The sequence below is a fragment of the Ipomoea nil genome, unplaced genomic scaffold, assembly GCF_001879475.1.
Source record: "Ipomoea nil cultivar Tokyo-kokei standard unplaced genomic scaffold, Asagao_1.1 scaffold0146, whole genome shotgun sequence".
Taxonomy (NCBI): Eukaryota; Viridiplantae; Streptophyta; class Magnoliopsida; order Solanales; family Convolvulaceae; genus Ipomoea; species Ipomoea nil.
Window position 1 is genome coordinate 1492266 of NW_017616574.1, and position 27287 is coordinate 1519552.

The 27287-nt window shown below is 48.9% G+C and overlaps 1 long non-coding RNA gene across 1 annotated transcript; it reads left to right on the top strand.

Annotated features, from left to right (window-relative positions):
• Positions 1-5449: 5449 nt before the first annotated feature.
• On the top strand, positions 5450-27287 carry LOC109174701. The gene is made up of 3 exons (XR_002053154.1): positions 5450-5459; positions 13184-13189; positions 27189-27287. It is a non-coding gene; the product is annotated as an uncharacterized LOC109174701 (long non-coding RNA).

Genomic DNA, 27287 nt, shown 5'->3' on the forward strand with positions numbered 1-27287 from the left:
GGCGACTCCTTTTTCCGGCACGGCGGCGACGGCGGTTTTCCGGCGAGCTTTCCGGCGGCGGTTTTTCGCTTGTTTTCACGGGAGACGCCGGCGAGCAGCGTTTCTGGCGTCGATTTGGCGAGGGAAGGCGACGGCGTGCTGGTGGCGGCAGCCCCGTGTCGTTTTGGTGTTGCGTGGCAGCGGGTTGCTGCCGGGTTCGTCGTGGGCGACGGGAGGCGGCCGGCTGGGGCGGTGGCGCGGCGGCGTGGTGTTGTCGCGAGGGAGGGGACGGCGGCGGCTGGCTCCGATGCTGGTCCGGCGAGGTGGGGCAGCAGCAGTCTTTGAGTGATGCCGGATGGTGGTGGCAGCGGGCTGGAGCTGGGCGTCTACCGGGTGGAGTGGGGTGGCCGGTTTCGGGTGGTGGTGCGGCGTCGCGGGCTGGCGGTCGTTTGTCGGCCGGCGGCGGCGTTTGGTTGGGCGGCGTCGCGTGGTTGCGGCGCTTCTACGGTGGACGGCCGGTGAAGGTTAGGAGGGGCGTGAGAGAGAGGGGGAAGAGGGGGTTTGGGTGATTTGGGGAAGAAGGAGAAGGGTTTATGATTTGGGGATTTTATGGGTTTTAGGGATTTGGAGAGGTTTATCAAGGGAGTGTTCCCTTGTGGTTTCAAGAAACACTCATGTCTTGGTGGTTGGGATTTGGACTTGTAAATAGGAAGTCTAGGGTTCAATTTTTAATGGTGACATTAGGCATTTCTTGATGGCATGGTTTTTTGTCCCTTTCCTTGTTTCGTCCTTTAGTGGGGAAAGGGTTGGGTTGATGGCATAACTTGTGCTTTACCCCGTAGTGGAATTGAAATTCGATCAAAATCTTTATTCATAATACTTTCGAAATAGCTAAGCTAAATAAGTGGTCTTTATGACAAAAAGAGGGGGTGGTTACAAGGGGTGTGACGGTTTATCCCAGACAGAATTCGTTTTCTGGATTTTCTTCTGTGGGATCCGCATGGTCCTCGTCTTCCGGGACTGGGTTTCCATCTTCCGGGACCTCTTCGCTTCCGAGGTTGGCTTGAGTGTGGCTCATAACGAATACCTTTCCAGGAGCGCCGTAACTTCCTTGATGACCGGTGCCCCCGTGTTGGCCCACGGTGGCGGGGCGCGGTCTTTGGGGTCGAGTGCACTGGAAGGCCTTGTGCCCCTCCTCTCCGCAGTTGAAGCATCGCCAGGGGTTGCCTGCGCAATCCTTGCCCCTATGGCTTTTGTTGCATCTCGGGCAAGGGAAGCTTCTTGGATTAGCTTCGTTGTTTCCCAGGGTCGGTCTTTGGTTGGTCAGGTTGTTCGTCCTTGTGCCGGTGTCGTTTCTAGTTCTTTTCACTGGCGGTGCCCCACTTCCGGTGTTTCTTCTTCGTATTTGTTCCTGAACTCCGCGTTGGAGTAGTTGGATCCGATAGAGATTCGCGGCACTGGAGTAAGCCTCGTTGAGGGTCCGAGGTCTGCTTACCACTAGCGCCTTTCGAGCTTCGAAGTTGAGGCCCGACACGAATCTCTCTATCTTGGTTACCTCGGTGGGGACTAGCTCTGGCGCAAAGCGTGCCAGCTCGAGGAATCGTTTATGGTATTCTACGACGGTGGCCGTTCCTTGTTTTAGATGAAGGAACTCTTCGTACATGGATGCCTTCACGTGGGTTGGATAGAATCTCTCTCGTAGTCGTGTCTTGAGGTCCTCCCAATTGAACCCCGGTTCTTGTTGATAAGTGGGTCCCTCGTGGATCCACCAGAGATCGGCCTCGTGCCCGAAGTAGAATGAGGCTATCTCTACGCGGCGTTCCTCCGGGCATTCTACTACTCCAAAAATCTTGTCAAGGGTTCGGATCCATTCTTCCAGGACCGCAGGATCCTCTTCTCCCGAAAACGTGGGTGGTCGGTGATTTGAAACTTGTCGGGCGACGTCTGAGTTTGCGTTTGATGGAGGTGGTGGGGGCCTGTTGTTGCGAAGGGCCGCATCACTTAGTGCCTGTGCGACTTGTGTCAGCTGTCGTAGGGTTTGGGTCAAGGGGTCGTCTGTGGCGGGCTCTGGAGTTCTTGATTGCCTTCTGTTCGGTGCCATGCTATCGTCTTTCTGGTCAGTGTTTATAAGAACGTTAAATTAGAGTCTGACGTACTTCTTATGAAGTGATAAGTGGGGAAGCGTTTTTGAATGAGGAAGGGTAAAGTGTAGGGAAGTTATGTGTAGGTTTCACAATCTCACCGCGCGTCCTAAGATTCCTGAGTCCTATGTTCCTAGGTACCTAGAGTTCAAGCCTAACGTCCTAAAGTCCGGTCTTAAGAGTCTTTTCCTAGGGTCAAACTTGGGCTCTGATACCAACTGTAAATCCCCATATTTTCAAGACATTTTAAGCTTATATAATAAAGGTAATATCTCATTACATCCCAAAGTATATCATAAGTGTACGGGGTGCTATGCCACACCTGGGCTAGAGAACCCAGGTGCACAGGCTGTCTAACTAATATCCATTGAAACACAATGCATAATATGGCACGCAGGCCGAAAGGGAAACTACTCTACATCTACGCTCCAGTTCTAGCGCGCTCCAGTGCTCTAGTCCTCTGTGCCTGAAAGCCAAATATATCTGTTCAGTGAGAGATGCTGGTAACCCACTCCAACGCGTTGAAATACAATACATATAGAGATATATATAGATATACGAAAACCATTTTGAGCATGAAGATATACCCTACGAACACTAGCTTTAAAACCGGGAATGACTCGACAGATAAGGCCAGACACAAGCACAGTTATAACGAGCATATGCAGTTCACAACAGATAAGGCAGATAAGGCAAAGCATAAACAATGATCATAACCCAACATGAACAATCCCCAATATAAATCCCATAGTCACATCCCCCAAGACACTCGTAATCACAACTCGTCCATGTCACAACACATAACACACTTTGTTGGCGCCACAGGACCAATCGCATGCCCATATATCAGGGTCAGCGCATATAGCTCTGACACGGCCCCGCAGCACCCTGCCCCGTATCGCAACACGGAGGGGTCGATCGCAACCGACCGATGAACCGCAGCTCATCATAGTGTTTGATCGCAACCAAACAGTGGACCGCAGCCCAAGAGAATGTCATCTGACCGCAGCCAGGGAAAAGGACGAACCGCAGCTCGTATAGAAACGTTTGATCGCAACCAAACGGTGGACCGCAGCCCAAGGGTATCAATCTGACCGCAGCCAGCTTCTGAACCGCAGCTCAGGATAACCAATCCGATCGCAACCGAATTGGGGAAACACACACATAACACATAGCAAGCACATGCAACCCACATTACACATTAGGAAGGGGGAGAAAACGTATAACAAAACCTATGCGTGATCCATCACTTACTAAGAATAGTCCTAAGGGGTTCATACTTCTTCCACCTAAGTCAACGGGATACCAATTCAACTAGCATGCAATATAATAGACTCATAAACCTACGAACGGTACCCGAAACATCAAACTAGACATAGGCACGATAAACGGAGTCCGTAAGGACACCACGGGGAACGGGGAACATCAAACGGGGAAGCCGGGGTCCCGGGTGGGACAATTTTCCAGCGGGTAGCCGGTGGGTGGGGGCCACCCGCCGGCTGCCCGCCGGATTCTACTGTTCCGGGCAGCTGCCCGCCCGCCGGCCACCCGCTGCCGGGCGGTGTTTTACGGCCATGGGTAGGTGGCGGGTCCCCTACCCCCACCTACCCCCCACTGACTCTTTTCATCACTTTTCGCCCCGGGAACCGTTGTGGAACCCGAAACCATGCTTAGACACTTTACAACGCAATTAACGACAATTCGTAGACAATTAACGGATCAAATACGAGAAACAAACGGCACATAACCTATCATGCTTTTCTAAACATAATCAACACCCAAACATGCGATTTCCCCACCCGATAATCCAATAATAAGATCATACGATACAACCTAGGGTTCTAATCACTTTTATATCAACTAGAATACGGTTCGTCTTCTAATTGCAAGATTCGGTAAGAATAACACATAAACATCAAGAGCATCACACAATTATCAAGAACGACACATAATCATCAAGAACTCCACATAATTATCAAGAACACCATAGTTATCAAGAATCTCCCAATATCAAGATCATCAAGATCCCTCATGGGATCATCACATCAAACATCAATAATAATCATCATATCTCGCCAATACACAATAATATGGGGGAAACCCTAAGGGGGAATCATAGCTATGAAAATAGGTTTTGTTGAGACATGGGTTACCTCTTAGCCTTAATTAATTCCTTGGCTACGAAGGATCTTTCTTTAAGCTTCCTTGCTTTCTTGATTTCTCCTAAGGGGATTCTTGGAGCTCTTTTGAGGTGGTGGGGCGTTATTCTTGTGGGAGGTTCTAGGTGCCTCCTAAGTCCCCTATTTATATATTTAGGAGTCCTAATTAGGAACTAATATTATAGGCTCGCTAATTCTATTCCTTTTGGAACTAAGGATTGGGTTTATATATGAGGGCCCATGGACTATGGTGGGCCTTTTTCCCTAATTAATCATTATGATTTATTCTTTCTCTTGGGCTATTGATTAATTAATTAAATGATTTTTGGGGCCGTAACACGGGGTGTTACATGAAGTCTTACTAAGAATTTCATTCACTAAAGAGGAGATGAAATTCAATAAGAAGGGAAAATCAACCCAAAGTTTACCGACTCCCAAGAAACTTTGGGAAGAATTTGGGAAGTGCGCCCTAAGAGATTGGCTTAGTTGACCAAACTTGGTCAAGACCTTGGACGCATTAAAGAAGTAAGTGTTAAATCATCACGGGAGATTCCCTCAAGATAGGGGAGAAGGATGAAACCTTAGCCTGGGAAGCAAGGTCTAACAAGGATCTTAAAGTCAAGCAAGTGCCAACACCAAGGAAGAAGGATCATCAGTTCGTCAATACGTCGTAATCAAAGCATCAAACCAGAATAGTCACTTGAAGATCGAGAACCCTTAACCCATCCTAGCCGAATTCCCTTCCCTCCCTCGGGAAATCGGCCCCCTCCTTATTTCAAAACCCTTTCTACCCTTCAACCACACTCTTGATCCCCTATTTTAACGATTCCATACAAGGTGGCAACCTCGCACCCTAAGTTGCAACCTTGAAAACTTTGATCCTAATTCCTAAATTCACTTTGTCCTCAGGTTTGAAACCCACTCTCTTAGCCCTTTACACCTAATCGTTCCCAAAAACCCAGCACACATAAACATACAATTATACAGTTTCCCCGTAGAATGCTTTCGCTATAGGACCACCGTACTACTTTGGACGCGTTACCCCCGCAATGATTTCCAAGCTTCGGGGACGAAGCTTCTCGTAAGGGGGGGAGAGTGTAACACCCCGTGTTACGGCCTTCAATCCCGGATTAATTATTTAATTAATCCCGTTAATAATAATTAAATATGATTTAATTCGGTTAGGTTTCCTTTAAATTAATTAATAAAGTCCACCATGAACCGTGGACCCTTGCCTAAATTAGAGTCCTAAGCCTATTAGGAATAAAGAAAGTAAACCCTTTACTATTCATATTCTAATTAGGAATCCTAGACCTAGTTATCTATTAGGAATAAAGGAAGTAGGCCTTTTACTATTCAGACTACGATTAGGATTCCCTTTAATTAATTAATATGGTCCACTATGGACTATGGACCCTTATCCCTAAAATAAGCCCGTAGTCCTATAAGGAATAGAATTAGTAAACTCATACCATTCAGACCCTAATTAGGAGTCTTAAATATATAAATAGGGATATAGGAGGCACCTAGATCTTTCACCACCATAATCTCTCACCACACAAGAAGTTCCAAGAATCCCCTTAGGAGAAATCAAGAAAGAAGAAGGCTTAAAGAAAGACCCTTCATAGCCAAGGAATTAATTAAGGCTAAGAGGTAACCCATGTCTCAACAAAACCTATTTTCGTAGCTATGATTCCCCTCTTAGGATTTCCCCATATTATTGTGTATTGATGATTTGTGATATTATTATTGATGATTGGTGGGATGATTTCCATGGGTGATCTTGATGATGAAAGGTTCTTGATAATTATATGGTGTTCTTGATGTTCTTAATGATTATATGAGGTTCTTGATAGTTATATGATATTCCTACCGAATCTTGATTTTGGAAGATGAATTGTGTTCTTGTTGATTTAAAAATAATTAGAACCCTAGGTTATATCGTGGAATTCGTATGGTATTATTCTTGGTATATTCGGTGGGATTTCGCATGATTGGGTGTTTATTATGTTTAGAAAAGCATGATAGGTTATGTGCCATTTGTTTCTTGATTTTGATCCGTTAATTGTCTACGCGCGTTATCAATTGCGTTCGAAAGTGTCTAAGCATGGTTTCGGGTTCCACAAAGGTTCCAGGGGCGTTTTTGATGATAAAGAGTCAGTGGGGGGTAGGTGGGGGTAGGTGACCCGCTACCTACCCGCGGCCTTCTTGGGCAACGCCGGCAGCGGGCAGCTGCCCGCCGGGCACCCGCTGCCCGGAATAGCTGCCGCCGGCGGGTGAACCCTTACCCACCGGCTACCCGCTGGTTTGCACCCCAATTGGGGATCTTGGCTTCCCCGTTTGATGTTTCCCCGACCCCCGTGGTTTCCCAACGGACTCCGTCTATCGTGCCTATGTCTAGTTTGATTTTCGGGTACCGTTCGTAGGTCGTATGAGTCTTATATATTGCATGCTAGTTGAATTGGTATCCCGTTGACCTAGGTGAAAGAAGCATGAACCCCTTAGGAGTATTCTTAGAATGTGAAGGATCACGCATAGGTTTTGTTATACGTTTTCTCCCCCTTCCCAATGTGTTAATGTGGGTTGCATGTGCTTGCTATGTGTTATGTGTGCATGTTACCCCGATTTGGTTGAGATCAATCGGGCTATACGGGCAGTCGGGTGGGCTGAGAACTATACCAGTTGTCAACCAGGCTGGTAGAGACCGGTCAGGTATATAAATATTATATAGGACTAAGGTCCACTATACGGGCAGTTGAATGGGTTGAGAACCATCCCAACTGTTAACCAGGCTGGTAGAGACTGGTCAGGTATATAAATATTATATAGGACTAAGGTCCACTATACGGGCAGTTGAATGGGTTGAGAACCATCCCAATTGTTAACCAGGCTGGTAGAGACCGGTCAGGTATATAAATATTATATAGGACTAAGGTCCACTATACGGGCAGTTGAATGGGTTGAGAACCATCCCAATTGTTAACCAGGCTGGTAGACACCGGTCAGGTATATAAATATTATATAGGACTAAGATCCACTATACGGGCAGTTGAATGGGTTGATAACCATCCCAACTGTTAACCAGGCTGGTAGAAACCGGTCAGGTATATAAATATTATATAGGACTAAGGTCCACTATACGGGCAGTTGAATGGGTTGAGAACCATCCCAAGTGTTAACCAGGCTGGTAAAGACCGGTCAAGTATATAAAGATTATATAGAGCTGCGGCTCATCGGTCGGTTGCGATCGACCCCTCCGTAGTGTGAGATGGGGCAGGGTGCTGCGGGGCCGTGTCAGAACTATATGCGCTGACCCTCATGTATGGGCATGCGATTGGTCCTGTGGCGCCAACAAAGTGTGCTATGTGATGAAGTATGGATGAGTTGTTGTTATGAGTATCTTGTGGATGAGACTATGGGATTTGTACCGGGGATCGTATGTGTTGGGTTATGATTATTAACTGTGCTTATCTTATATGTCTTGCCTGTTGTAAACTGTATATGCTTGGTATAACTGCTGTCTGTGCTTAGCCCTATCTGTTGAGTCTATCCCCGTTTTAAAAGCTAGAGTTTCGTAGGATATATCTTCATGCTTCAAAATAGTTTTCGTATATATATATATATATATATATATATATATATATATATATATATATATATATATATATATATATATATATATGTAATGTATTTCAACGCGTTGGAGTGGGTTACCAGCATCTCTCGCTGAACAGATATATTTGGCTTTCACTGGAGCGCGCTAGAGATTCGAGGCGTAGTGTAGATAGTTTCCCTTTCGGCCTGCGTGCCATTTACATTATTACGAAATTTAGTTAGTTAGCCTGTGCATCTGAGTTCTCCAGCTCAGGTGTGGCATAGCACCCCGTACCTTTATGTTCAACAATGCTCTGTTTGGGATTTAATAAGAGAATACCTTTATTATATAAGTCTTTAAAAGTTTTAAAATTTCGGGGTGTTACACTGAGGTCCATGTCAACGATTTCTACGGCAACATGATAATGAATGGCGTATCAGACGCCGTAATGTGCAGGACTTTTTACTCCACGCTCACCGGTCGGGCGGCGGAATGGTTCCGAACTTTGTAGCCGGGTTCAATTGCTAATTTCAACACCTTGCCGATCAAGTTCGTGAGGAAGTTCATCACCTCTAAGGTGGTGAGGAAGCCCTATATGTACTTGGAGAAGGCCAAGCAACTTGAAGGCGAGAGCTTGACCGATTTCCTCGTCAAGTGGAAGGCGGCGGTCGGGGAAATCGAGCCAATGGACGACGCCACCGCCACCCACATGCTCCATATTTCCCTCCGATCGGGTTACTTATACCAGGACTTCATTCTACACCCACCGGCCACATATGAAGAGGCCCTTCGAAGGGTCACAGACTATGCCAACGCCGACGAGGCGAACGCCATGAAACACTCGCAGGAGGTCGGGTCTTTGTCCCGTAAACCGGCCGGCCGGGCGGAACATCGATCGGGTGACGACCATCCCCGATCCCCGCACCAGGCCTGGTAAGTTCACGGCCCTGAACCGATCCGCAGCGGAGGCCATGCAGTACGCCCAGTCCTGCAATCTCATCAAACTCCCCTATCCCGATTAAGACGGCCCAGACAAGAGTAAGCACTGTGCTTACCATCGGTGTGCCGGGCATGACACTGAAGAGTGTACCTACTTGCGCCAACTATTGGAGGATTTGCTCAATCTTGGGAAGTTGGACAAGTGTGTGGGGAAGAGAGAAGACACGAAGAAAAATACCGATCGGAGAGACCACCGGCACTCTCATCACCGTTCCGATCGCTCTGATCGTGAAGGACGCTCCGATTGGTCAGGTCAGGACCGGAGAGATGATTGTAGGGATGATCGTCGAGATGACCGGCGGGACCCTAACCCCCCATCAAGCAGCCGACCGGCAAGAAAGCCGACCATCCACGTAATTTTTGGTGGATTGGAGGATGCTTCCCGACAGAGGGATAACTGCCCGGTCGCAGTAGTGGATTCCCGGGACACCAGGAAGAGGCAAAAAATGGAACCCATAACCTTCACCCTCGAGGATCAGCCTAGCAGCGGTGACCACGGTATGGAGGCACTCGTGGTCACGATCGATGTCAAAGGGACGGACGTCCAGAGGGTTATGGTGGACACTGGGAGCAGTGTCAACGTCCTTTATCTGGACGTGTTTCAGAAGCTTGGGCTTGACAGGAAGGAGCTGACTCTGGTCGGTGTACCACTGTCGGGATTTACCGGGGCTCTTATTTACCCCGAGGGAAAAATAATGCTCCCAGTAGAGATCGGCACTTCCCCGAAGTCGATCAAGACGGAGCTGGAGTTCGTTGTGGTCAACCTCCATTGCGTCCACAACATTATCTTGGGCCGACCCGCCATCATGAAGATCGGTGGGATAATTTCAATGCCTCACCTGTGCATGAAATTTCCCACCCCCAATGGGGTCGGCGTGGTCCGAGGCGATGTCCAATCCGCTCGGAAGTGTTACACCCGAGCGGTCAATAGACGTGACTCTGGTTCGTCTTCCCAGGTGAACACGATCGCCAAGGAGGAATCTAAAGACCGGAAGGAACAACCCGAGCCTTCCGAGGAAATAGAAGAAGTTCCCCTATCCGAGGACCGACCGGACAGGAAAATAAAGATAGGCCGGGCCCTCACCCCCGAGCTCCGAGTGGGAGTTTTGGCAATACTCCGAGAATTTGCCGACATCTTTGCGTGGGGACCCGAAGACATGCCTGGGATCGACCGGACGGTGATTTGTCATAAGCTGGCCGTTGATCCCGTAGCAAAACCGGTCGTGCAGAAGACCCGGCACCTCTCATCCGATCACTGCGAGTTTGTCAGAGAAGAGGTCAAGAAAATGGCGGCGATCGAGCACATCCGACCGGTAATTTATCCCGAGTGGGTGGCCTACATCGTTCTTGTTCCTAAGCCCCCAGTTTGGAGGATGTGCATTGACTTCACCGACCTCAACAAGGCCTGTCCGCTCGACCCGTATCCGCTACCGAGCATACACCAAATGGCCGACGAGACGGCCGGGGCCGAGTTGATGAGCTTCATGGATGCATTCAAAGGATATCATCAAATAATGATGCACCATGAAGATGAGAGCAAAACAGCCTTCGTGACCCCGGACGGGCTGTATTGCTACCGAGTGATGCCGTTAGGCCTCCGCAACGCGGGAGCGACGCATCAGAGGATGGTCAATATGCTCTTCGCCGATCTGCTAGGCCGAACGATAGAGGCGTATATTGATGATATGCTGGTCAAGAGTCGGGACCGATCTGACCACACTCGGGATCTCCGGGAGTGCTTCCAGATCATGAGGAAGTACCAGTTGCGGCTGAACCCGACCAAGTGCACATTTGCGGTTCAGACCGGGAAGTTCCTCGGCTACATGATGACTAAAAGGGGAATCGAGCCAAACCCGGCCAAAGTTAAAGCGATTCTGGACATGCAACCACCTTCAACCGTTCGGGAAGTCCAGCAATTGACCGGTCGGTTGGCAGCTCTCAGCCGGTTTCTCTCTAAATTAGCCGAGCGCGCTTTACCTTTCTTTAAGGTATTGCGTAAAGTCAACGGGTTCGTCTGGACGACGAATGCCGAGCGGCTTTCGACGAGCTGAAGGAGTATCTTATGTCACCAATAGTTCTGTCGAAGCCTGAGCTCGGGGAAGAGCTAGACGTATACCTCGCCGTATCCGATCGAGCAGTAAGCGCAGTATTGTGCCGAACCGATCCGGAAGGGGTCCAGCGACCGCTGTACTATGTAAGCCACGTGCTACATGGTCCCGAGCTCCGGTACTCCCGGCTAGAGAAGGTCGTCTATGCCTTGTACATTGCCGCGAAGAAGTTGGCTCCCTACTTCCAAGGTCGAGCAATTCGCGTTTTGACCGATCAGCCGATCGGGCCAGTCCTCCGAACTGCTTCATCATCTGGTTGCCCAGTCAAGTGGGCCAGTCCTCCGAGACCCGCTATCAAAGGTCAAGCCCTTGCAGATTTCTTGGTCGAGTGCACCGCCCGGGATACCCGACCCCCCGAGGTCGCGGATCCCGAGGCTGAGTGGTGGTCGTTGGCTACTGATGGGTCGAGCAGTAAAAAAGGGGCAGGAGGAGGAGTGGTTGTCACGAGCCCGGAGGGATTCAAGGTCTACTTTGCCCTTATGTATCAATTCCATCCGACCAATAATGAAGCCGAGTACGAAGCCTTTGTCAACGGCCTACAGTGTGCTCGGGACTTGGGGGCTGATTACATTCGAGCTAAAACGGATTCCGCGCTCGTGGTCGGGCAGGTTCTCGGGGATTACGAAGTGAACGGAGAACGATTACAGTTATACCGAGACCTGGCCATGGAGAAGCTCACCCAGTTCCGGGGGTATACCGTCCGGCACATACCCCGGTTGGATAATGCCGATGCGGACATCTTGTCCAAATTGGCTCAAGATGCCCCGGAACACATGTCGAAGATCGCTCGGACTCTGGTGATCCCGAGGCACAGCATCCACCGTCTGCCGGTTAATCCAATCCAACCGGTAGAAGATAATTGGATCACCGATCTGAAGGACTTCCTTGAGCACGGTCGACTCCCAGACGACCCTCAACGTGCTCGGAAGGCAAAGCTTAGAGCCCCGAGGTTACAAGTTTTGGACGGTCGTCTCTACAGGCGGTCGTATGGAGGCCCTCTTATGCGTTGCTTGACCGCATTTGAGGCCGATTTGGTCATGAAGGAATTGCACTCGGCATTTGTTCTTCACATCAAGGAGGCCGATCCTTAGCTCGTCGAATCATACTGATCGGGTATTATTGGCCGTCCCTCCAGCTAGACTGTGAGAAGTTAGCTCGGGAATGTGAGACGTTTCAATTATTTGCCCGGATGCCTGGACGACCGGCTACCGTTTACCAACCGGTCACGACTGCAATTTCCTTCGCTAGGTGGGGGGTAGACATTTTGGGACCCTTCCCTGAACTCTCCAGTCGGAGAAAGTTTGTAATTGTCGCCATTGATTATTTTTCCATGTGGATTGAAGCCGAGCCGTTGGCCACGATCACCTCTCAGCAGTGCGCTCGGTTCCTATGGCGCAATGTGATTTCCCGCTTTGGTGTGCCCGTGCATCTCATCAGCGACAATGGCCGCCAATTCGTAAGCCAGTATTTCCAGAACTTTTTGGCCACGATCGGGACGACTCACGTCTGGTCGTCAGTGGCTTACCTGCAGGGAAATAGACAAGTGGAGAATGCCAATCGAACGATTTTGGAAGGTCTGAAAAAGAAGCTACACTCGACAGGTCGTAGTTGGGCCGATGAGTTACCATATGTTTTGTGGACTTATCGGACGACCCCGAGAGAGGCTACTTTGGAAACCCCTTTCGCCCTTGTCTACGGAGCAGAAGCCCGACTCCCGATCGAGGCTTGGAAACCGAACGACCGAGAACGAACTTACAATGCAGAGGAGAATGAACACTCGATGGTCGTGGATCTCGATGGGGTCGAGGAAAAGAGAGAGCTAACCGCTCGGCGTATGGCTGAGTACCAGAAGAGAGTCAAGAGTTCAAAGGACATTCGGGTCAACCCTCTATATTTTCAGGTGGGAGATTACGTTCTACGTCGAAGGGAAGCCAGTCAACCTTTGGAAGGTGGGAAGCTAGATCAAAATTGGGAAGGGCCGTACATCATCAGCGCAGTGGTGCGGCCGGGAACATACCGACTGGAGACAACGACCGGTCGGGTAATCCAGGGGACTTGGAATTCCGAGGACCTCGTTATGTTTAGGCATTAGCCTATTTTTTGTAATTTTAGATGAAATGGGGGCTCGACCTGCGAGTTGGCCTTGGTCGTCATTTGTTTTTGGATTGTAAATATTTCGTCAATCGCCTACGAGCGGGTAAGTTTAATGTATATACGATCGGTGATTGCTCGACCGTTTGCACACGGCGGCCCGATCGATTATTTTCCCATTACCTTCGTTAAACGCAGGTCAAGTCAACATCACGTCACCTCAACTGGGCGAGTCCATCGACCGGTCACATGCGCTTCTCTTCGGCGGACATTTGGGTCACGCCACCGATCGGGAAAGCCAGAGCTCCCAGCATAATTCCCCGATCCGTCCAACTTATTTCCACTATCGCACCAACTCGTGCCTCGGGGGCACAATAGTGTGGGGGCTAGGATGGAGGAAGTGTTGTAGGTCCGTCGCTCGGGAACACCCCGACCGAAGAGGCTTACTAGTTTTCAAAAAATTCGACAAGGCCAGGAGATCGGGTAAACCTGACCGGGCAGGCCAGCACAACGTCGAAATTCCGGTCGAAAGATGCACGACTGGGTCGTAAGGCCACGAGGTTGGGCATCAGACCGATCAGAAGACGCATGACCAGGCCATAAGGCCGAGGGGTCGGATGTCGAACAAATTATATGAGGCACGACCGGGCCAGGAGGCCGAAGGGTCGGGCAGTGAGTGTGTCAGAAAATGCATGACCGGGCCATAAGGCCGTGAGGTCGAGCGTTAGGTGTTCGGCGCATGTGTAATTGAAAGTAAAAGTGCAACAAAGACGACTGATGCAAGTTGGACAAAAAATTAATTTTATTAATGTAAAGCCTGCCCGGTACAACACGGGACCGGGCTCCCGATCAGTTTCATTACAAAACGAAGAAGCTAAGTCTATCACTTCTTCGAAGGCTCCGTTTTGCTCGGGGTGGCCGCAACAGTACCGCTCGGCTCGGGCGTATCATCTTTGGGGTCGAACGGAGCAGGACCGGGGTCGGGAAGGTCTGGAGGAAGTGTGGTCAAGACCAACTGAAGGTCTTCCCCTTCAAGCGCCTGTTCCATCATCTTTTGCGTCTTCTCGCGCATTTTCCTTTGACCGGCTTTGAAAGCCCAACGCCCGAATGACCAGATCAGCTCCTCACCGACCGGCGTGTCCCGAGCTGCCTTGAGGAACTTGGTGCCCGATTCGCGCTCTTGGAAAAGGAATCGGGCTAATTTGCCCGGATTAGTCAACCGGGCTCTCAAATTCTGCGGCTTCCCCGGTCGCCTTTTTGATGGCCGTCTTTAGTTCGGCAACCTCCCCGATCGCCTATTGAGCGACCTTGTCGGACAGCTCCCGGTCCTCCCGGCTCTTCCTCAGGTCCTCCTTGGCTTTTGTCAATTCCGCCTGGAGGTCCTTGATTTCTTGTAGAAGCCGGTTGGCGACCTTTTTCAGAGCGGCGGCCTCGTTGGCTTGTAGGGCTCGCCGTTGTAGCAGCTGGGTCGCTCGGGAAATCTGCAAGGCACATACGATCGAGATTAGCCCGAATGGGTTTACTTGCATAAAAAATTAAGAGAAGGAAACGTTTACCTCAGCCAGGTCGTAGCCGATCTTCTCGGCCACCTGGGTCGGGGTCAGCTTCCCCAAATCTTCCTTGGCAGGCCCGGCGTTGCCTATCCGGGCAAGTATGGACGAGCCGTCCTTGCTTCCCCGGTCGAGGGGCTCGGGCTTCGCTGCTCCCGTCGACGCTTCAGGCCGCCACTCCCGGTCACGCCCTTCTCGGGCACCTTTTCTTTGCCCTTGGCGACTGCCACTCGGGCAACAAGGACATCAGACGCGTCCACCACATAACCTTTGGCGTCGTGATGGTTGAGGCGCCCACTGATCGGGCCATCGCGATGTCCTTTTCCCCGACCGCCTTTTCCCCGGCTGGCTTGGTCTTTGGCTTCTTCTTGCCAAGTGAGATCTTGGCCACCAGGGGTAGAGGGGTGTTATCGTTTTCAAAACCGTCCATTTCTGCATACAAAAAGAAGAGAGGGTTAGATCGGATTAAAAGACGTTCGGGATGTTAAGTTCGGGAGGAATGGTTAGTGTTAGACCTTTTCCCGGCCGTTTGCCCCAAGCGGGCATCCTTGCAATTGTTACGCCCGCCGGCTTGGGCTTGTATTTCTCGGTCAGATCGTAGACCGGATCGGGTAGCTGGGCCGCTTTGTAGCACTCGGGCGTTTTGAAGATCCGGTATTCGTAGATGTAACACCCCGTGTTACAAGTCCTAAAACCAGTTAATTAACTAATTAATAGCCCAAGAGAAAGATTGAATTATAATGATTAATTAAGGAAAAAGGCCCACCATAGTCCATGGGCCCTTATATATAAACCCAACCCCTAAACCTATCCCTTAGTTCCAAAAGGAATAGAATCAGCAAGCCTATAATATTAGTTCCTAATTAGGACTCCTAAATTTATAAATAGGGGACTTAGGAGGCACCTAGAACTTCCCACAGCAATAACGCCCCACCACCCCAAAAGAGCTCCAAGAATCCCCTTAGGAGAAATCAAGAAAGCAAAGGAAGCTTAAAGACGGATCCTTCATAGCCAAGGAATTAATTAAGGCTAAGAGGTAACCCATGTCTCAACAAAACCTATTTTCATAGTTATGATTCCCCCTTAGGGTTTCCCCCATATTATTGTGTTTGGCGAGTTATTATAATTATTGTTGATGTTTGATGTGATGATCCCATGAGGGATCTTGATAATCTTGATATTGGGAGATTCTTGATAATTATGGAGTTCTTGATGATTATATGGAGTTCTTGATGATTATGTGTTGTTCCTGATAATTGTGTGACGTTCTTGATGCTTATAAGTTATTCTTACCGAATCTTGCAATTAGAAGACAAATCGTATTCTTGTGGACATAAAAGTGATTAGAACCCTAGGTTGTATCGTATGATATCATTCTTGGATTATCGGGTGGTGAAATCGCATGTTTGGATGTTGATTATATTTAGAAAAGCATGATAGGTTATGTGCCGTTTGTTTCTCGTATTTGATCCGTTAATTGTCTACGTGTTGTTATTAATTGCGTTGTAAAGTGTCTAAGCATGGTTTCGGGTTCCACAACGGTTCCCGGGGCGTAATTGTGTGATAAGAGTCAGTGGGGGGTAGGGGACCCGCCACCTACCCACGGCCGAGAAGTCGTCTCCGGCAGCGGGCAGCCGGCGGGCGGGCAGCTGCCCGCCGGCGACCCGCTGCCCGGAACAGTGAAACCGGCGGGCAGCCGGCGGGTGGCCCCCACCCACCGGCTACCCGCTGGAAAATCATCCCCACCTTGGGATCCCGGCTTCCCCGTTTGATGTTTCCCCTTTCCCCGTGGTGTCCCAACGGACTCCGTTTATCGTGCCTATGTCTAGTTTGATGTTTCGGGTACCGTTCGTAGGTTTATGAGTCTATTGTATTGCATGCTAGTTGAATTGGTATCCCGTTGACCTAGGTGGAAGGAGTATGAACCCCTTAGGACTATTCTTAGTATGTGATGGATCACACATAGGTTTTGTTATACGTTTTCTCCCCTTTCCTAATGTGTAATGTGGGTTGCATGTGCTTGCTATGTGTTATGTGTGTGTTACCCCAATTCGGTTGCAATCGGATTGGTTATCCCGAGCTGCGGTTCAGAAGCTGGCTGCGGTCAGATTGATACTCTTGGGCTGCGGTCCACCGTTTGGTTGCGATCAAACGTTTCTATACGAGCTGCGGTTCGTCCTTTTTCCTGGCTGCGGTCAGATGACATCCTCTTGGGCTGCGGTCCACTGTTTGGTTGCGATCAAACACTATGATGAGCTGCGGTTCATCGGTCGGTTGCGATCGACCCCTCCGTGTTGCGATACGGGGCAGGGTGCTGCGGGGCCGTGTCAGAGCTATATGCGCTGACCCTCATGTATGGGCGTGCGATTGGTCCTGTGGCGCCAACAAAGTGTGTTATGTGTTGTGACATGGACGTGTTGTGATTACGAGTGTCTTGGGGGATGTGACTATGGGATTTATATTGGGGATTGTTCATGTTGGGTTATGATCATTGTTTATGCTTGCCTTATCTGCCTTATCCGTTGTGAACTGCATATGCTCGTTATAACTGTTGCTTGTGTCTGGCCTTATCTGTCGAGTCATTCCCGGTTTTAAAGCTAGAGTTCGTAGGATATATCTTCATGCTCAAAATGGTTTTCGTATATCTATATATATCTCTATATGTATTGTATTTCAACGCGTTGGAGTGGGTTACCAGCATCTCTCGCTGAACAGATATATTTGGCTTTCAGGCACAGAAGATTAAGTCACTGGAGTGCGCTAGAACTTAGAAGTAGATAGTTTCCCTTTTTGGCCTGCGTGCCACATTTACGTATTTACGCTTTGAGGATATTAGTTAGTTAGCCTGTGCACTTGGGTTCTCTAGCCCAGGTGTGGCATAGCACCCCGAACGCTTGTATTCATCTTGGGATTTAATAAGATTCTACCTTTATTATAAGTTTTTAAATGTCTTGAAAATCTGGGGTGTTACAGTTGGTATCAGAGCCTAAGTTTGACCCTAGGGAAAGACTCGTAGGACCAGACTTTAGGACATTAGGCTTGAACTCTAGATACTTAGGAACATAGGTCTCAGGAATCTTAGGACGCGTGGTGAGACTGAGAAACCTACACATCACCTCCCCTCACTTCATCTCTCCCTAATATTAAGAAACTCTCCTCCACTTATTACATCAAGGTGAAAACACAAAATAATATCGATCTTTAACCACCAGGATGGCACCCAAGAAGAAACAGACAGGAACACCAAGACACCCTACTCAGGAACTCCTGACTCAGAATCTACAACGCCTTGCCCAAATCGCCCAGGCACTAAGTACCGTCATTCCCCAACCGCTACCAGCGAACGAGAACTTGGAAATCCACCACCAAGTCTCGGCACACCAACCGCCCACCTTCTCGGGAGACGAAGACCCCACGACCCTCGAGGAATGGATTGAGACCTTCGACAGGGTATTCAGGGCAACCCAATGCCCCGAACACCGCCAAGTCGGGATAGCCTCCTTCTACTTCAGACACGAGGCCGACATCTGGTGGGCCCATGAGGGGCCTACGTACGAACACGACCCCGGATTCGACTAGGAAGGCCTAAAAACACGGTTACGAGAACGGTTCTACCCCAACCACCTGAAAGCCGCCACACGCGAGGAATTCCTCCACCTAAGACAAGGGATAGCCCCAGTCTCAGAATACTACCAACGGTTCTGCCAACTGGCTCGCCTCACCCCCGAGCTAGTATCCACCGAGGGGATCAAGGTCAGGAAATTCTTAGCAGGCCTTAACCCCAAACACCAGAAGGCCTTGGCCGCCCAAGAACCAAAATCCCTCGGAGAGGCCTACGCCAAGGCGTGTCAACTACAACAGGTAACGAACCCGCCCCAAGGGACGCAACTGGGGTATAAAAGGAAGCCCGAAAGAAGTCGCCCAATTCCCACCAAAGAGCCTAAAAACCTCAAAACCACCCCACTGGGCCAGGCCATCGCGCCGACTGCCCAGGGGAGAATTATCACCCTAAGCAAGGCCAGGGTCGGAGATAGCAACATAGTCTCCGGAACTTTCCTAGTGCACGCCACCCCAGCCACCATACTATTTGACTCGGGGGCTACCAACTCATTTATAGCAACCGAATTCGCCGCCCAGCTCAACCTTAACGCCAGCACCAAGGTCCGGCTCCAAGTCAAGGTGGCCTCAGGCGAGATCATAAAATGTGATCGCATGTACGAGCATGTGATAATCACCATTCAAGGAGTAGAATTTCCCGGCAACCTAATCCAGTTCCAACTGGATGGGGTGCAAGTAATCTTGGGCATGGACTGGCTAGGGAAATTCCAAGCGCAAATCTTGTGCGAAGAACAGAAAGTGGTCCTACGAGGACCAAACGGAAAGAGGGTGTCATACCGCAGTATCCGCCAGGATCCGGGGATCAAGCTTGTAAACATGATGAAAATTAAGAAGTATCTGGGCCAAGGAAACGAGGCCTTCTTATGCTCAGTCGAAGACCTCAACGCCAAAGTACTCGAACCACGAGACATCCCAGTGGTAAACGAGTTCACCGACGTCTTTCCGGACGAAACCCCCGGGGCACCCCCGGCCAGAGAGGTCAAGTTCACCATAGACCTCACACCGGGCGCCGCCCCGATCTCTAAACTACCCTACAGACTAGCACCAAAGGAAATGAAAGAACTGAAAACACAACTCCAGGAACTACTAGATAAGGGTTATATCCGACCCAGCACCTCCCCATGGGGAGCACCGGTACTATTCGTTAAGAAAAAGGATGGGAGTATGCGCCTATGCATCGACTACAGGGAACTCAACCAAGTCACAATAAAGAATAGGTACCCCCTTCCCCGGATAGATGACTTATTCGACCAACTTAAGGGGGCAGGGGTATTCTCGAAGATCGACCTGAGTTCCGGATATCATCAAATCCAAGTAGCCAAACCGGACATCCAGAAAACGGCCTTCCGAACGCGTTACGGCCACTACGAGTTTACCGTAATGCCCTTCGGCCTCACTAACGCACCCGCCATATTCATGGACCTCATGAATCGAGTATTCCGACCTCACCTGGATGACTTCGTCATTGTGTTCATTGACGACATCCTAGTCTACTCCCGAAATAAAGAAGAGCATGAGAAGCAACTTCGTATAGCACTACAAACCCTCAGAGAAAACTAACTTTACGCTAAATTCTCCAAGTGCGAATTCTGGCAAGACAGCGTAGCCTTCTTGGGCCACGTAATAACCAAAGAAGGGATCAGGGTGGACCCCGCTAAGATTCGCGCCGTTGAAGAATGGACCACGCCAAGCTCACTCTCGGAGGTCCGAAGCTTCTTAGGCCTGGCCAGTTACTACAGGAGGTTTGTACCCGACTTCACCAAGATAGCCCAACCCCTCATTAAACTCATGAAAAAGGAAACCCCCTTCCGATGGGACAACGACTGCATTTCAGCCTTCCAAGAATTAAAGGACAAGCTAACCACGGCGCCCGTGCTAGCCATCCCCGCCGGAACGGAAGAATTCGAGGTCTACAGCGATGCATCCAAGAAAGGGTTGGGATGCGTGCTGATGCAAAAAGGGAAAGTAATAGCATACGCATCCAGGCAACTCAAAACCCACGAAGAAAACTACCCCACCCATGACCTCGAACTAGCCGTTATCGTTTTCGCACTAAAAATCTGGAGACACTACCTATACGGGGTACAATGCAAAATCTACACCGACCATAAGAGCTTAAAGTACATCTTTACCCAAAAGGACCTAAACATGAGACAACGAAGGTGGCTAGAACTCATAAAAGACTACGACCTAGACATCCATTACCACGAGGGAAAAGCCAACGTCGTTGCAGACGCCCTAAGCCGAAAGACGAACCATTCCCTCAACACCACGTGGGTCCTACCGGACCAACTGTACAAGGACTTCCAAAAACTACACTTGGAAATAATAGAGCAAGGACAAACCCGCCCCAATGCCTACCTACTCAACACGCAAGCCATACCCGCCCTCTTCGAGGAGATCAAAGCAGGGCAACACCAGGACCCGGAACTAGATAAGATCCGCCACGACCTAACCCAAGGGAAGGAAGGCCCCTTCGAAGCACGCCCGGACGGTAGCCTCCGTTACAAAGGGAGGTGGTGTGTACCCTCAACGCACCCTCACTTGAAACAACGGATCTTGGAGGAAGGACACAACTCCCCGTATTCGGTCCACCCAGGGGGTGACAAGTTATACCAAGACGTAAGGAGAACGTTTTGGTGGCCAAACATGAAGAAGGAAATCGCAGATTTCGTGGCCAGGTGCCTGAATTGCCAAAGAGTGAAGGCTGAACGATGCAAGCCCAAGGGGCTCGTACAACCCCTTGAAATACCACAAGGAAAATGGGATTCCATATCTATGGACTTCGTCGGAGGGTTACCCCCAACAAGATCCGGCAATGACAAAATCTGGGTCATAGTGGATCGGCTGACCAAAACGGCACGATTCATTGCCATGAAGGAAACATGGACAATGACGCAACTAGCCCAAGCCTACATAAGCCGAGTAGTGAAATACCACGGAGTCCCCCGAAACATTGTGTCCGATAGAGATTCCAGGTTCCTCTCACAATTCTGGAAATCGCTACAATCGGCGTTGGGGACACAACTAAAACTGAGCACAGCCTTTCACCCCACGACAGACGGCCAAACCGAGAGAACCATCCAAACCCTCGAGGACATGCTAAGAGCCTGCACGCTAGACTTCCGAGGGACATGGGAAGAACACCTAGACCTCATCGAGTTCTCATACAACAACAGCTACCACGTGAGCATTCGCATGGCACCCTACGAAGCACTGTATGGTCAGAAATGTAGAACCCCCTTATGTTGGGAAGACATGGTCAACCCGGTAACACTGGGCCCCCAATACCTACAAGACACCATAGCTAAGGTCAAACACATCCAGGAAAGGATGAGGGCCGCCCAAGACCGCCAGAAGTCTTATGCCGACCTGAAGAGGAAACAAGCCGAATTCAACCTCGGGGACAAGATCTGGCTAAGGATCTCGCCCACACGAGGATTAATGAGGTTCGGAAGAAAAGGAAAACTCAGCCCCCGATTCATCGGTCCTTACGAAATCGTAGAGAGAATCGGGAACTTGGCCTACCGCCTCGCCTTACCCATCGAACTAGAACGAGTACACAACGTGTTCCACGTATCTCAACTAAAGAAATACATACACGATCCAAGCCACGTACTCCGACACGAGACCGTAGACCTCGACGAGTCACTAGTATACGAAGAGAAACCCGTAAGAATCCTGGACACCAAGACAAGAAATACCCGGAACCGAGTCATAGAAATGGTGAAAGTCCTCTGGACCAACCACGGGACCAAGGAAGCAACATGGGAACTTAAGGACACAATGAAGGAGCGGTATCCCGAGCTGTTCACTCCAGGTAACTAAAAGAAAACCTTTCGCCAAGGGCCAAGCTTCGGGGACGAAACTTCCTGTTAAGGGGGGAGAGTGTAACACCCCGTGTTACGAGTCCTAAAACCAGTTAATTAATTAATTAATAGCCCAAGAGAAAGAATGAATTATAATGATTAATTAGGGAAAAAGGCCCACCATAGTCCATGGGCCCTTATATATAAACCCAACCCCTAAACCTAACCCTTAGTTCCAAAAGGAATAGAATCAGCAAGCCTATAATATTAGTTCCTAATTAGGACTCCTAAATATATAAATAGGGGACTTAGGAGGCACCTAGAACTTCCCACAGCAATAACGCCCCACCACCCCAAAAGAGCTCCAAGAATCCCCTTAGGAGAAATCAAGAAAGCAAAGGAAGCTTAAAGAAAGATCCTTCATAGCCAAGGAATTAATTAAGGCTAAGAGGTAACCCATGTCTCAACAAAACCTATTTTCATAGTTATGATTCCCCCTTAGGGTTTCCCCCATATTATTGTGTTTGGCGAGTTATGATAATTATTGTTGATGTTTGATGTGATGATCCCATGAGGGATCTTGATAATCTTGATATTGGGAGATTCTTGATAATTATGGAGTTCTTGATGATTATATGGAGTTCTTGATGATTATGTGTTGTTCCTGATAATTGTGTGACGTTCTTGATGCTTATAAGTTATTCTTACCGAATCTTGCAATTAGAAGACAAATCGTATTCTTGTGGACATAAAAGTGATTAGAACCCTAGGTTGTATCGTATGATATCATTCTTGGATTATCGGGTGGTGAAATCGCATGTTTGGATGTTGATTATATTTAGAAAAGCATGATAGGTTATGTGCCGTTTGTTTCTCGTATTTGATCCGTTAATTGTCTACGTGTTGTTATTAATTGCGTTGTAAAGTGTCTAAGCATGGTTTCGGGTTCCACAACGGTTCCCGGGGCGTAATTGTGTGATAAGAGTCAGTGGGGGGTAGGGGACCCGCCACCTACCCACGGCCGAGAAGTCGTCTCCGGCAGCGGGCAGCCGGCGGGCGGGCAGCTGCCCGCCGGCGACCCGCTGCCCGGAACAGTGAAACCGGCGGGCAGCCGGCGGGTGGCCCCCACCCACCGGCTACCCGCTGGAAAATCATCCCCACCTTGGGATCCCGGCTTCCCCGTTTGATGTTTCCCCTTTCCCCGTGGTGTCCCAACGGACTCCGTTTATCGTGCCTATGTCTAGTTTGATGTTTCGGGTACCGTTCGTAGGTTTATGAGTCTATTGTATTGCATGCTAGTTGAATTGGTATCCCGTTGACCTAGGTGGAAGGAGTATGAACCCCTTAGGACTATTCTTAGTATGTGATGGATCACACATAGGTTTTGTTATACGTTTTCTCCCCTTTCCTAATGTGTAATGTGGGTTGCATGTGCTTGCTATGTGTTATGTGTGTGTTACCCCAATTCGGTTGCAATCGGATTGGTTATCCCGAGCTGCGGTTCAGAAGCTGGCTGCGGTCAGATTGATACTCTTGGGCTGCGGTCCACCGTTTGGTTGCGATCAAACGTTTCTATACGAGCTGCGGTTCGTCCTTTTTCCTGGCTGTGGTCAGATGACATCCTCTTGGGCTGCGGTCCACTGTTTGGTTGCGATCAAACACTATGATGAGCTGCGGTTCATCGGTCGGTTGCGATCGACCCCTCCGTGTTGCGATACGGGGCAGGGTGCTGCGGGGCCGTGTCAGAGCTATATGCGCTGACCCTCATGTATGGGCGTGCGATTGGTCCTGTGGCGCCAACAAAGTGTGTTATGTGTTGTGACATGGACGTGTTGTGATTACGAGTGTCTTGGGGGATGTGACTCTGGGATTTATATTGGGGATTGTTCATGTTGGGTTATGATCATTGTTTATGCTTGCCTTATCTGCCTTATCCGTTGTGAACTGCATATGCTCGTTATAACTGTTGCTTGTGTCTGGCCTTATCTGTCGAGTCATTCCCGGTTTTAAAGCTAGAGTTCGTAGGATATATCTTCATGCTCAAAATGGTTTTCGTATATCTATATATATCTCTATATGTATTGTATTTCAACGCGTTGGAGTGGGTTACCAGCATCTCTCGCTGAACAGATATATTTGGCTTTCAGGCACAGAAGATTAAGTCACTGGAGTGCGCTAGAACTTAGAAGTAGATAGTTTCCCTTTTTGGCCTGCGTGCCACATTTACGTATTTACGCTTTGAGGATATTAGTTAGTTAGCCTGTGCACTTGGGTTCTCTAGCCCAGGTGTGGCATAGCACCCCGAACGCTTGTATTCATCTTGGGATTTAATAAGATTCTACCTTTATTATAAGTTTTTAAATGTCTTGAAAATTTGGGGTGTTACAGTAGATCTCGCCTGAGATCTTGGTCACGGCGTCCTTAAGGGCCTGAGTCTCGACTGGGATGACTTGCTTTCGAAAGCGCTGACTCCAGACCCTCTCGACCGGGAGGATCCACGGATCGTATTTCACTGAGAAGATCCGGTTCTTCCACCCCCGGTTATTCCCGGGCAGCCCCTCGATCGAGCACATGTCTGCTCGGGACTGGGTCATCAAGAATCCGCCCCCATACGCGGCTGCCAACACCTTCACCTGGTAGACAAAATTGAACAATTCCATGGTGCAGGCTAAGTTGTGCCGACTGCAGATCTGGGGGAAGCACGCGATCATCTGGTGCGCGTTCGGGCAGATCTGTCCGGGCACGACCTGGTAGTAGCCCAGGAATGCGGTGAGCAGGCCCGAGAAGGGGAAAGTGATCGGGGCCATGAGGGAGTCCTCGACCTGAAGGTAATCCCCAATTACCCTCGTAGGCGTTTCCCTAACGCCTTCGGCCGGGGAATTCCGTCCGCTCGTGGACTTTTCCCCGCACTCTTCGCTCGAGCTCCCCGATCCGATGGAGCTCGACCCCGACGTCCCAGACGAGCTCGATGACCTTTTTTGCTCGGGGGCTCGCTCGGGGATTTGTGGTGGTCGTTGAACGACCTCATCGTCGTATTCTGCGACCGAGACATTCTGGTTGTCCGAGTCCGACATTCTTTCTACCTAAAGGTCGATCGGGATTAGTAAGGCTCGGGACGTCGGGTCGAGGTTAGTCTTACCCTACCGCTATGCGAAAACGTAAAGTAAATAGCAAAGCAAGAGACTAGAGAGCTTACCGATCAGGAAGACTTTCGAAAGCTTGAAGTTGGTTTGCTCGGTTGATTCGCTGAGGTGCTCGCTCGGGACTCTCTGAGTGTACCGATTGAATCAGAAGATTCGAGAAAGTTCAAATGAAGTCCTCAAGGGCCTATTTATAGGAAAGCATTTGGGCGGGAAACCAGTCCACTTGCGTGATGTGACCATTGCTGACTTCGAGGCGACCGTTGCAGTCGCAGAGGCCGGCAGTCGTCGACACGTGGCAAGGAAGGGAATGACAGCTGGCCGGTCGGTGTGGTGGCTGACGGTTGGGCTTCTTCATCCCGTTCTGTTTTTTCCCGGATGATAAAAAAGGCACAGGCTGGGGGGCTCTTGGTAGGGAATACCCCGACCGACATAGTGTTACCCCGACCGGTGTGCCTTCGTCCTTTTCTTCTTGTCTTTACAGGTTACAGGTCGGGTTTTCTTGTGAAGAACCCGGTCGGGGTCCGGCCGGGAGTTACCCGAGTGGAAGTGTCGACCACCGAGCGGAAGCCCTTTAGCGTGAGAGCTGACGAGGGACACGTGGCGGCTCCATGAGTTGACAGGCAGGGCAACCGGGGAGGCGACACGTGGTTGCTACGTGGGAAGCATGCCGGACGGCCGGATTTGTGTCTCCGGCTATAAATACCCGCGATAGCAACAGTGTGGGGGGCTTTTGGACGATCGATAGGTTGTTGTTAGAGAATCCCGACCGCAGTCAGTCGGTACTCAGAGCAACCATTTAGATTGTACTTAGGGCCTTCACCTCGATCAATAAAAGATTTACTTGCTTTATTTGGTCTCGTGTTTATTTAATTACCGCATTACGTGGCAATTAACACTATCAGTAGCTTTGATAATGTATTCAATTTTAGGTTTGTTTTAATTATTAAATTTGTTTTATTATTTGAATTCTGTCAGTCCAATAATTCATTAATTCTAATTTAATAATGATAATATTAATTAGTTTTAGAAGTACATGATCAGTAGGAGTTTAATAAGTGTAGATTAGTTATATATGGTCTCTAATAAGTTGTTTATTATTATTATTATTATTATTATTATTATTATTATTATTATTATTATTATTATTATATTATTATTATTATTATTATTTAGGAACAAAGGACTAAGGATTATTTATGAATAGCTGAAGCTTCGGACGAGACCGCATCGGAGGAAGACGCAGCAACGTCAGGTACAGCTCCGATTGGACTGAGGATTATAAATAGAGGGTAGAAGGCATCAAGTCCATCATCATCAATTTCACTCCGGACTAATTCCGGAGGCAGTGAACAGCTTAATTCCGATCATCAATCGTCCCGGACCAATTTCGGTGGCATCGCTGGTACGGCGAACTCCAGTTACGGCTGCAGCGTTGGCAGTTATTCCAGTCAGTTCCCATTCGTAGCAGGAGTTCAGGCATCTCTGTTCCTGGAGGCACTATTTTGGTCGGTAGTCTCAAGGTTCTAGCAGGATGAATTAATTTGCAATTGTGGCAGCATCGTGGCATAAGAATTTCTACCTATTCTTTAATTTGTTAATTCTTTGTTTTATTGGATTTGCCTAAGTATTTTACAGTTCATTAGTACTTTGCTAATTGCAATTGATTTTAGCATTTTGCAAACTCCAAGTTTTAGAATTCATTGGCATTTTTATATTGTTATTTTATTTTAGTTTATAAAATCAAGATTCTCACTTTGACTTGTCTACCCAGGGAATCTTGTTGCATTGTTTCATCTTGGCTCTATTACTTATTAGAGTATAAAATGCAGAATAGTAATAGTTATTCATTCATTCACGATCTTAGGCTTTTCCATTTTGACTGATAATTATTTACTTAGCTTCTTGAGTTTTATTTAATCATTTTGCAATTGAATTGATCATTATCATTGGCGTTTTATTCCCGTACTTTGAATTATCAAGTCATTTATTTCTTAAGTTTAGTTTATAAATTGCATAGTATCAATTCTTTGTGGGTTCAACCCTTGCTATTGCACACTATCACTACAACTGATTCGTGCACTTGCGAGGACTATAT